Genomic DNA, 12,052 nt, shown 5'->3' with positions numbered 1-12,052 from the left:
ACAGGTTGAGATGGTTTGGTCATGTGTTGAGGAAGGATGAAAGTGACTGATTGAGAAGAGTGATGGAAATGAATGTCGAAGGAAGTAGAGGACGGGGAAGACCGAGAAAGACTTGGCTAAAGATGGTGGAAGAAGAAATGCGGGCAAGGGGGTTAACAAGGGGAGATGCAGAAAATAGGGCAAAATGGAGAAGATTGTCATGGGGACCGCAAGGCTAACCCCCGCTCTCGTAGGGAAAATGGCCTTTAAAATGCATGTTGTTGTTGTTGTTGTTGTGATTATTCACCATTTAGAGATGGGCCAAAAACAACATTTAGCATGATATTTCAAATTGTGGATGGATGGCAGAAGGGATATTGGCAGAAGAGTTGTGAAGCACGATGACATCTTTGCACGTTGGTATGCACCTATTAAAAATTGTATACAAGTCAGGAGACGACGATGGTTCACGAGCGAGCGGTATTCAATGACAAAGGACGGACTACAACTGAAACAGGCCCGGAAAAGTCAAAACGAAAGTTACTGACCTTGAAATGAGATAGAAAATAATGTATAATCAGTTATGAGGTTAGCTGGCTACACAATACCAAAAACTTGGTGAAAAATGAAATGAAAAAAAAAAAGGGAAAAAAATAATAAATAAATGAAAATGAAAAATCGAGCTCTGTGGGACGAGACACATGACATTGGCCTAACCAAATATCGAAACCCCTGTCAGATTCCACCAAATCCCTCGGAGAAGATGTAGCTTGAACTCGATTACCCCGTAAAAAGACATCTTTTTCGGGCGTTGCTCCACCCACAATGGGCGCAATACGCCCACTCAAGGCAGGACACAACTAGATCATGATATCAACCTCCCACCCAAGTTTCATCAAGATCGGATGATATCATCGGGTAGTTATGCTGTGGACAGACAGACTCAGACCCATGACGAATATAGTGGTCACTCTGATAACTCGTGAACCAACAGGCATTTTAAGGCCATTTTCCCTGTGAGAGCGGGGGTTAGCCGTGCGGGCCCCATGACAATCTTCTCCATTTTGCCCTATTATCTGCATCTCCCCTTTTTATGACCCACTTGCCCGCATTTCTTCTTCCACCACCTATAGCCAAATCTTTCTCAGTTTTCTCCGTCCTCTACTTCCTTCTACATTCTCAAACATGCAGCATACACCTTTCCCTTCAGCTTCAACGACACTCCCCTCCTCATCAGCACGCCACTCAGTTCCTGAAACTTCTTCCATGCACATCTCACTCCAGCAACTGTTGCCAAGTCTGATCCACCTTCTCCATTCAGCATGTCTCTGTGGTAGAAAAATGTTTTCACACCTTCCAGCTTCACTCTGTCTCCAAGATCCAACTCAACATTTCCTCCATCTGCAGCTTCCTCTGTGCACACCTTACACTTGAATGTAGCTGCCACACTGGTTAATGACCCTCTCAGACCACCACATTTTTGATGAACCCACTCAGCGCACATTGTACATCCAATGGAGTTCACTCCGACACCCTTCTTGCACACAGCACATGGCCACTTCCCAGTTCTTTCCACCTCACCACTTGCCATCACCTTCGTCTTTCCAATATTCACCTTCAGACCTTTTGTCTCAATAGATTCCTTTCACTTGTTCATCTTCTCCTTCAGTCCATCCATACTTTCTGCAATCAACACCAGATCATCTGCATACAACAACTCCCCCCCAAGGTATGGTCACCGTACTCGCAAGCCGTTCGCTTTGGCTTTGCGAATGGACCAAACCATTTCATGTAAATAGAGGGGGGGGGGGGGGTTCTGTGGTCGTTACTGGCTTTGCGAATGGACCAAACCATTTCATGTAAATAGAGGGGGGGGGTTCTGTGGTCGTTACTGCCACGTGGTTTCAAAGTTGTTTTTTGTTGTTGTTGTTTGCACGCATGTTTTTTTGCACGCACGTACGGGCAAGCACGTACGTGCGGGCACGCCCTAGTATTATTAATTTAAGGAATTCTTCAGACCCCTCTCTATTTATCCGATTATCTATCTATAATTCCAGCAATCTCTGTGTGTCTGTCTGTGTGTCTGTGACCGCTGTTTCTCGACAACCACGGGTCCGATATACTTGAAACTTGCCAGGTATATTGCTGGGGACCCGAGGATGTGCCTTTTCAAGGTTTGTAATTAATCGGACAAGTACCTACCGAGCTATGTCCAAAAAACGCTTCAACCAATCAGAGAGCAGCGAGCTATCACGTGTGCCGAACCGTTAATGCAATGCAAGCGTTAATGCGTTAATGCAAGGCTTTTCTTTTTTTCCCTCTTCTCTTTCTACTTTTCCTTGCGATTAAATTGCAAACAGCCAAAATACGTTGGCGCTAATTGAATAATTGGCCATTAACACTAAAATAATCGTAACTGCGATATGCCAACTTCCGGACAGTGCAGCCTTCCATGTTGTTGTTGTTTGCAGCAGCTGTTTGCAGCAAGGCAAGGCTTTTCTTTTTTTCCCTCTTCTCTTTCTACTTTTCCTTGCGATTAAATTGCAAAAAGCCAAAATACGTTGGCGATAATTGAATAAATGGGCATTAATAGATAGATAGATAGATATGCGATATGCGAACTTCCGGACAGTGTGCGCGTTACGAGCTGACCGCCATTACGGTACGTAATTCGATTTCTTATGCGCATTATTTCTCCCAATTCAGTCAGAGCGAAGGGCGGAAGCGAAGAGCGTTGCTTTTTTTGTTTACGGGCGTACGGGCGGGGTAGAGCGTACGGGTAGCGTTTTTTTTTTTTTTTGGCCACGGAACGGGCACCCACGTACGGGCAATGCCCTAGTATTATTAATTTAAGGAATTCTTCAGGATCCTCTTTATTCATGATTATATTATTAATTTAAGGAATTCTTCAGACCTCTCTATTTATTCATGATATCTATCTATAATTCCAGTAATCTCTGTGTGTTTGTTTGTTTGTACGTTTGTTTGTTTGTACGTTTGTTTGTTTGTACGTTTGTTTGTCTGTGACCGCTGTTTCTCGACAACCACGGGTCCGATATACTTTAAACTTGCCAGGTATATTGCTGGGGACCCGAGGATGTGCCTTTTCAAGGTTTCATATTAATCGGAGAAGTAGTTACCGAGCTATGTCCAAAAAACGATTCAACCAATCAGAGAGCAGCGAGCTATCGCGTGTGCCGAACGTGGCGAACACACTCTGCCTCGGATGGCACATTTGAGAGCGTATTCATTTATTTCCCGTCGGCAAACTATGTTGGCGCTATGTTGGCGTTAAACGATGTTTTAAAACTAATTAAAACCCCGGGGGGATTGTCACTGTACTCGCAAGCCGTTCGCCGTTCGCTTTGGCGTTGCGAATGGACCAAAACATTTCATGAACCAAACCATTTCATGTAAAGCGTTCGCCGTTCGCTTTGGCGTTGCGAATGAACCAAAACATTTCATGGACCAAACCATTTCATGTAAATAGAGGGGGGGATATAATTTTAGATATAGATATAGTACGGGCATGCCCTAGTATTATTAATTTAAGGAATTCTTCAGACCCCTCTCTATTTATCCATGATTATATTATTAATTTAAGGAATTCTTCAGACCTCTCCATTTATTCATGATTATATTATTAATTTAAGGAATTCTTCAGACCTCTCCATTTATTCATGATTATCTATCTATAATTCCAGTAATCTCTGTCTGTACGTTTGTACGTTTGTCTGTGACCGCTGTTTCTCGACAACCACGGGTCCGATATACTTTTAACTTGCCAGGTATATTGCTGGGGACCCGAGGATGTGCCTTTTCAAGGTTTCATATTAATCGGACAATTACTTACCGAGCTATGTCCAAAAAACGATTCAACCAATCAGAGAGCAGCGAACGATCGCGTGTGCCGGCGTTGCGAATGGACCAAACCATTCCATGTAAATAGAGGGGGGGGTTCTGTGGTCGTTGCGAATGGACGAAACCATTTCATGTAAATAGAGGGGGGGGATTGTCACTGTACTCGCAAGCCGTTCGCCGTTCGCTTTGGCGTTGCGAATGGACCAAACCATTTCATGTAAATAGAGGGGGGGGATATAATTTTAGATAGATATATAGTACGGGCATATATATAGTACGGGCATGCCCTAGTATTATTAATTTAAGGAATTCTTCAGACCTCTCTATTTATTCATGATTATATTATTAATTTAAGGAATTCTTCAGACCTCTCCATTTATTCATGATTATCTATCTATAATTCCATTAATCTCTGTGTGTATGTGTGTATGTGTGTATGTGTGTATGTGTGTATGTTTGTCTGTGACCGCTGTTTCTCGACAACCACGGGTCCGATATACTTTAAACTTGCCAGGTATATTGCTGGGGACCCGAGGATGTGCCTTTTCAAGGTTTCATATTAATCGGACAAGTACTTACCGAGCTATGGCGATTTCTTTACCAAACACTGCAAGCCGTTCGCTTTGGACCAAACCATTGCATGTAAATAGAGGGGGGGGTTCTGTGGTCGTTGCGAATGGACCAAACCATTCATGTAAATAGAGGGGGGGGGGGGTTCTGTGGTCGTTACTGCCACGTGGTTTCAAAGTTTTTTTTTGTTGTTGTTGTTTGCACGCATGTTTTTTTGCACCCACGTACGGGCACGCCCTAGGATGTTTACACACGCACACCCCTACACAAATTTTTTTTTTTTTTTTTTTTTGGCAAGGAACGGGCACCCACGTACGGGCACGTCCTAGCTTATATATAGTACGGGCATGCCCTAGTATTATTAATTTAAGGAATTCTTCAGACCTCTCTATTTATTCATGATTATATTATTAATTTAAGGAATTCTTCAGACCCCTCTCTATTTATCCATGATTATATTATTAATTTAAGGAATTCTTCAGACCTCTCCATTTATTCATGATTATCTATCTATAATTCCATTAATCTCTGTGTGTATGTTTGTTTGTTTGTATGTTTGTATGTCTGTGACCGCTGTTTCTCGACAACCACGGGTCCGATATACTTTAAACTTGCCAGGTATATTGCTGGGGACCCGAGGATGTGCCTTTTCAAGGTTTGAAATTAATCGGACAAGTAGTTACCGAGCTATGGCGATTTAGCCGTTCGCCGTTCGCTTTGGCGTTGCGAATGGACCAAACCATTTCATGTAAATAGAGGGGGGGGGGGGGGGGTTCTGTGGTCGTTGCGAATGGACCAAACCATTTCATGTAAATAGAGGGGGGGGATTGTCACTGTACTCGCAAGCCGTTCGCCGTTCGCTTTGGCGTTGCGAATGGACCAAAACATTTCATGGACCAAACCATTTCATGTAAATAGAGGGGGGGGGATTGTCACCGTACTCGCACCCACGTACCCACGTACCCACGTACAGGCATTGCACCCACGTACGGGCATGCCCTAGTATTATTAATTTAAGGAATTCTTCAGACCTCTCTATTTATTCATGATTATCTATCTATAATTCCAGCAATCTCTGTGTGTCTGTCTGTGTGTCTGTGTGTCTGTGTGTCTGTGTGTTTGTCTGTGACCGCTGTTTCTCGACAACCACGGGTCCGATATACTTGAAACTTGCCAGGTATATTGCTGGGGACCCGAGGATGTGCCTTTTCAAGGTTTCATATTAATCGGACAATTACTTACCGAGCTATGTCCAAACAACGATTCAACCAATCAGAGAGCAGCGAGCTATCACGTGTGCCGAACGTGGCGATCAGACTCTGCCTCGGACGGCACATTTGACAGCGTATTCATTTATTTCACGTTGGAAAACTATGTTGCCGTTAAACTATGTTTTAAAACGAATTCAAACTGCGATTAAATTAAAACGATTCATCCTAACTGCGATTTGCGAACTTCCGGACAGTGAAGACTGTCCGGCAGCACGCTTTCCGGCAGCCAATCACAGAACGCTTTGTTGCGTAGGCGTGGCCGATGTGAGACGAGCGGAGCTGAGCGCGTTACGAGCTGACCGCCATTACGGTACGTAATTCGATTTCTTATGCGCATTATTTCTCCCAATTCAGTCAGAGCGAAGGGCGGAAGCGAAGAGCGTTGTATTTTTTGTTTACGGGCGTACGGGCGGGGTAGAGCGTACGGGTAGCGTTTTTTTTTTTTTTTGGCAAGGAACGGGCAACCACGCGTTTGTGCACGCGATGGCGATTGCTTTACCAAACTCCGGAAGCCGTTCGCTTTGGACCAAACCATTGCATGTAAATAGAGGGGGGGGTTCTGTGGTCGTTGCGAATGGACCAAACCATTCATGTAAATAGAGGGGGGGGGGTTGTCACTGTACTCGCAAGCCGTTCGCCGTTCGCTTTGGCGTTGCGAATGAACCAAACCATTTCATGTAAATAGAGGGGGGGGATATAATTTTAGATAGATATATAGTACGGGCATATATATAGTACGGGCATGCCCTAGTATTATTAATTTAAGGAATTCTTCAGACCTCTCCATTTATTCATGATTATATTATTAATTTAAGGAATTCTTCAGACCTCTCCATTTATTCATGATTATATTATTAATTTAAGGAATTCTTCAGACCTCTCCATTTATTCATGATTATATTATTAATTTAAGGAATTCTTCAGACCCCTCTCCATTTATCCATGATTATATTATTAATTTAAGGAATTCTTCAGACGCCTCTCTATTTATCCGATTATATTATTAATTTAAGGAATTCTTCAGGATCCTCTTTATTCATGATTATATTATTAATTTAAGGAATTCTTCAGACCCCTCTCTATTTATCCATGATTATATTATTAATTTAAGGAATTCTTCAGACCCCTCTCTATTTATCCGATTATATTATTAATTTAAGGAATTCTTCAGAATCCTCTTTATTCATGATTATCTATCTATAATTCCAGTAATCTCTGTACGTCTGTACGTTTGTACGTCTGTTTGTCTGTGACCGCTGTTTCTCGACAACCACGGGTCCGATATACTTTTAACTTGCCAGGTATATTGCTGGGGACCCGAGGATGTGCCTTTTCAAGGTTTCATATTAATCGGACAATTACTTACCGAGCTATGTCCAAAAAACGATTCAACCAATCAGAGAGCAGCGAACGATCGCGTGTGCCGAACGTGGAGGACACACTCTGCCTCGGATGGCACATTTGAGAGCGTATTCATTTATTTCACGTTTGCAAACTATGTTGGCGTTAAACTATGTTTTAAAACTAATAAAACCGAATTTGCGATTCATTCGCTTTCCTGCGCGTTTGTGCACGCGATGGCGATTTCTTTACCAAACTCCGGAAGCCGTTCGCTTTGGACCAAACCATTGCATGTAAATAGAGGGGGGGGATTGTCACCGGACTCGCAAGCCGTTCGCTTTGGACCAAACCATTTCATGTAAATAGAGGGGGGGGATATAATTTTAGATATAGATATAGTACGGGCAATGCCCTAGTATTATTAATTTAAGGAATTCTTCAGACCCCTCTCTATTTATCCGATTATATTATTAATTTAAGGAATTCTTCAGACCCCTCTCTATTTATCCATGATTATATTATTAATTTAAGGAATTCTTCAGACCCCTCTCTATTTATCCGATTATATTATTAATTTAAGGAATTCTTCAGAATCCTCTTTATTCATGATTATATTATTAATTTAAGGAATTCTTCAGAATCCTCTTTATTCATGATTATATTATTAATTTAAGGAATTCTTCAGACCTCTCTATTTATTCATGATTATATTATTAATTTAAGGAATTCTTCAGACCTCTCCATTTATTCATGATTATCTATCTATAATTCCAGTAATCTCTGTGTGTTTGTTTGTTTGTACGTTTGTACGTTTGTCTGTGACCGCTGTTTCTCGACAACCACGGGTCCGATATACTTTAAACTTGCCAGGTATATTGCTGGGGACCCGAGGATGTGCCTTTTCAAGGTTTCATATTAATCGGACAAGTAGTTACCGAGCTATGTCCAAAAAACGATTCAACCAATCAGAGAGCAGCGAGTTATCACGTGTGCCGAATGTGGCGAACAGACTCTGCCTCGGACGGCACATTTGAGAGCGTATTCATTTATTTCACGTTGGCAAACTATGTTGGCGTTAAACTATGTTTTAAAACTAATTAAAACTACTATCTATAATTCCACGGGTCCGATAAAAAACACCGTACTCGCAAGCCGTTCGCTTTGGACCAAACCATTTCATGTAAATAGAGGGGGGGGGGATTGTCACCGTACTCGCAAGCCGTTCGCTTTGGACCAAACCATTTCATGTAAATAGAGGGGGGGGATATAATTTTAGATATATATATAGTACGGGCATGCCCTAGTATTATTAATTTAAGGAATTCTTCAGACCTCTCTATTTATTCATGATTATCTATCTATAATTCCAGTAATCTCTGTGTGTTTGTTTGTACGTTTGTACGTTTGTTTGTTTGTCTGTGACCGCTGTTTCTCGACAACCACGGGTCCGATATACTTTAAACTTGCCAGGTATATTGCTGGGGACCCGAGGATGTGCCTTTTCAAGGTTTGAAATTAATCGGACAAGTACTTACCGAGCTATGGCGATTTAGCCGTTCGCCGTTCGCTTTGGCGTTGCGAATGGACCAAACCATTGCATGTAAATAGAGGGGGGGGTTCTGTGGTCGTTGCGAATGGACCAAACCATTCATGTAAATAGAGGGGGGGGGGGTTCTGTGGTCGTTACTGCCACGTGGTTTCAAAGTTTTTTTTTGTTGTTGTTTGCACGCATGTTTTTTTGCACCCACGTACGGGCACGCCCTAGGATGTTTACACACACACACCCCTACACAAATTTTTTTTTTTTTTTTTTTTTGGCAAGGAACGGGCACCCACGTACGGGCATGCCCTAGTATTATTAATTTAAGGAATTCTTCAGACCTCTCCATTTATTCATGATTATATTATTAATTTAAGGAATTATTCAGACCCCTCTATTTATTCATGATTATATTATTAATTTAAGGAATTCTTCAGACCTCTCTATTTATTCATGATTAAATTATTAATTTAAGGAATTCTTCAGACCTCTCTATTTATTCATGATTATATTATTAATTTAAGGAATTCTTCAGACCTCTCTATTTATTCATGATTATATTATTAATTTAAGGAATTCTTCAGACATCTCTATTTATTCATGATTATATTATTAATTTAAGGAATTCTTCAGACCTCTCTATTTATTCATGATTAAATTATTAATTTAAGGAATTCTTCAGACCTCTCTATTTATTCATGATTATATTATTAATTTAAGGAATTCTTCAGACCTCTCTATTTATTCATGATTAAATTATTAATTTAAGGAATTCTTCAGACCCCCTCTCCAGTTATTCATGATTATATTATTAATTTGTTTTCTTTGCTCTTCATCCTCCCTCAAACTGAAGTCTGCAAAGTTCCATTCATTCTGCAAATTCTGATTCATTCTGCATGCATCCATTCTGCAAAGAGAGGTAGCAAAGGCGCAGGAGGCATGTAGGAAAATGTTCTGAGAAAGCTTGGATTCGGAATAGGGTCAGAGAGCGGTATTCAGGATTGCAAAGCAGATAGTGAAAGAGAGGTGTGATGTGATGGGGTGAGTTGCTTTAAGGATGAAGTGGGACAAATCGTTGTGGACCCAGATGGAATTAAAGTTAGATGGAAAAGATATATGGAAATGCTGTTGAATACAGAGAATGAATGGGATGGCAACATGGAGAGTAACCCAGTTTTAGGACCGGCAGAGAAGATAACTGAGAAGGAAGTTGAGGAAGCGATAAAAGCAATGAAGAGTAGAAAAGCGGGAGGGCCGACGGGAGTTGTGGGAGATATGTTGAAGGCAGCAGGAAGTTGGGGTGTGAAGAGAATGACAGAGATCTGTAATCTGGTGGTGAAAGAAGGCCACATTCCAGTGGATTGGGAACTGAGTACCCTGGTCCCTCTGTACAAGGGGAAAGGTGACCCTCTGGAGTGTGGCTTGTACTGAGCAATAGTTATTGGAGCATGGAATGAAGGTATTGGAAAGGGTGTTGGAGAGGAGGATAAGGAAGAAGGTGAGATCGATGAAATGCAGTTTGGATTTATGCCTGGAAGAGGAACGACAGACGCGCTCTTTATTGTGAGGCAGTTGCAGGAGAAGTACATGGAGAAGAGGAAGAAGTTGTTTCTTGGGTTTGTTGATCTGGAGAAAGCATTCGACAGGGTTCCCCGTGAAGTATTGAAATGGGCATTGAGGAAGTTAGGAGTGGAGGAATGGTTGATCAGAGTAGTGATGGCAATGCACAAAAGAGCGCGCACAGCTGTAAGGACGAAGGACAGGAACAGTGGTGAGTTGAGGTGAAGGTGGGAGTGCATCAGGGGTCTGTACTAACAACAACAACAACATGCATTTTAAAAGGCCATTTTCCCTGCTAGAGCGGGGGTTAGCCTTGCGGTCCCCATGACAATCTTCTCCATTTTGCCCTATTTTCTGCATCTCTCCTTGTTAACCCCCTTGCCCGCATTTCTTCTTCCACCATCTTTAGCCAAGTCTTTCTCGGTCTTCCCCGTCTTCTACTTCCTTCTACATTCATTTCCATCACTCTTCTCAACCAGTCACTTTCATCCTTCCTCAACACATGACCAAACCATCTCAACCTGTTCCTCTTCACAGCATCAATCACAGGCTCTATTCCCATCATCTTTCGCAATTCATCATTTGTCTTCCTCTCTCTCAACGATACTCCGCACATCCGTCGAACCATTCGCATTTCCACCCTTTCCAACCTTCGTTGCTGCTCTACGTTCATTACCCATGTCTCGCTCCCATAAATCATAACACTTCTCACACATGCAGTATACACCTTTCCCTTCAGCTTCAACGACACTCCCCTCATCATCAGCACGCCACTCAATTCCCGAAACTTCTTCCATGCACATCTCACTCGAGCAACCGTTGCCGAGTCTGATCCACCTTCTCCATTCAGCATGTCTCCGAGGTAGCAAAATGTTTTCACACCTTCCAGCTTCACACCGTCTCCAAGATCCAACTCAACATTTCCTCCATCTGCAGCTCCCTCTGTGCACACCTTACATTTGAATGTAGCTGCCACACTGGTTAATGACCCTCTCAGACCACTACATTTTTGATGAACCCACTCAGCGCACATTGTACACTGAATGGAGTTCACTCCGACACCCTTCCTACACACAGCACAGGGCCACTTCCCAGTTCTTTCCACTTTACCACACAGGTCTGTACTAAGTCCACTACTATTTGTAGCTGTGATGGAGGTGCTGGCTCAGAACATAAAGGAGGGTTTACCGTGGGAGTTGTTGTATGCAGATGATCTGGTGTTGATTGCGGAAAGTATGGATGGACTGAAGGAAAAGATGAACAAGTGGAAGGAATGTATGGAGACAAAAGGTCTGAAGGTGAATATAGGAAAGACGAAGGTGATGGCAAGTGGTAAAGAACTGGGAAGTGGCCATGTGCTGTGTGCAGGAAGGGTGTCAGAGTGAACTCCATTCAATGTACAATGTGTGCTGAGAGGGTTCATCAAAAATGAGAAGAAGCAAGTGCCACGACCACGACCTGCCAATCACAAGCATCTGACAGCCCTCTTGCTTTCCACCTCCTCCTCTTTCCACCTCTAACCACTTGGCCCTCTTTGACAAACAACACTTCTCCCCCATCGGTCTCCTTCTCCGCTTCTCCCATAAATCTTCTCTCTTTCGACCTCAGCACCTCTTGTTGTGCCATCTGCACCACCACCGCCAGCACCTGATCATGTCGCCACCTGTATCTTCCTGCTGCCAATGCTACTGAGCTGTCTCATTGCTGAGATTACTCAGTTACATCATTACGCAATTACAAATTCTCAATTACTGAGAAATTACAGGAAATCAGAGCCGTCTCACTTGACATATCACGTGCCTTCGATACGGTCTGGCACCCAGCTCTGCTCACCAAACTCACCTCCTATGGTATTTATGGAAATCTCCACTCATGGCTTGCAGACTTCCTCTCTGGTCGTAGGCAACGTGTGGCCCTGAATGGATTTCTC

This window comes from Myxine glutinosa, chromosome 8, assembly GCF_964187855.1.
Source record: "Myxine glutinosa chromosome 8, kmMyxGlut1.1, whole genome shotgun sequence".
NCBI classification, from domain to species: Eukaryota; Metazoa; Chordata; class Myxini; order Myxiniformes; family Myxinidae; genus Myxine; species Myxine glutinosa.
Note: the sequence above shows the minus strand (reverse complement) of the source record.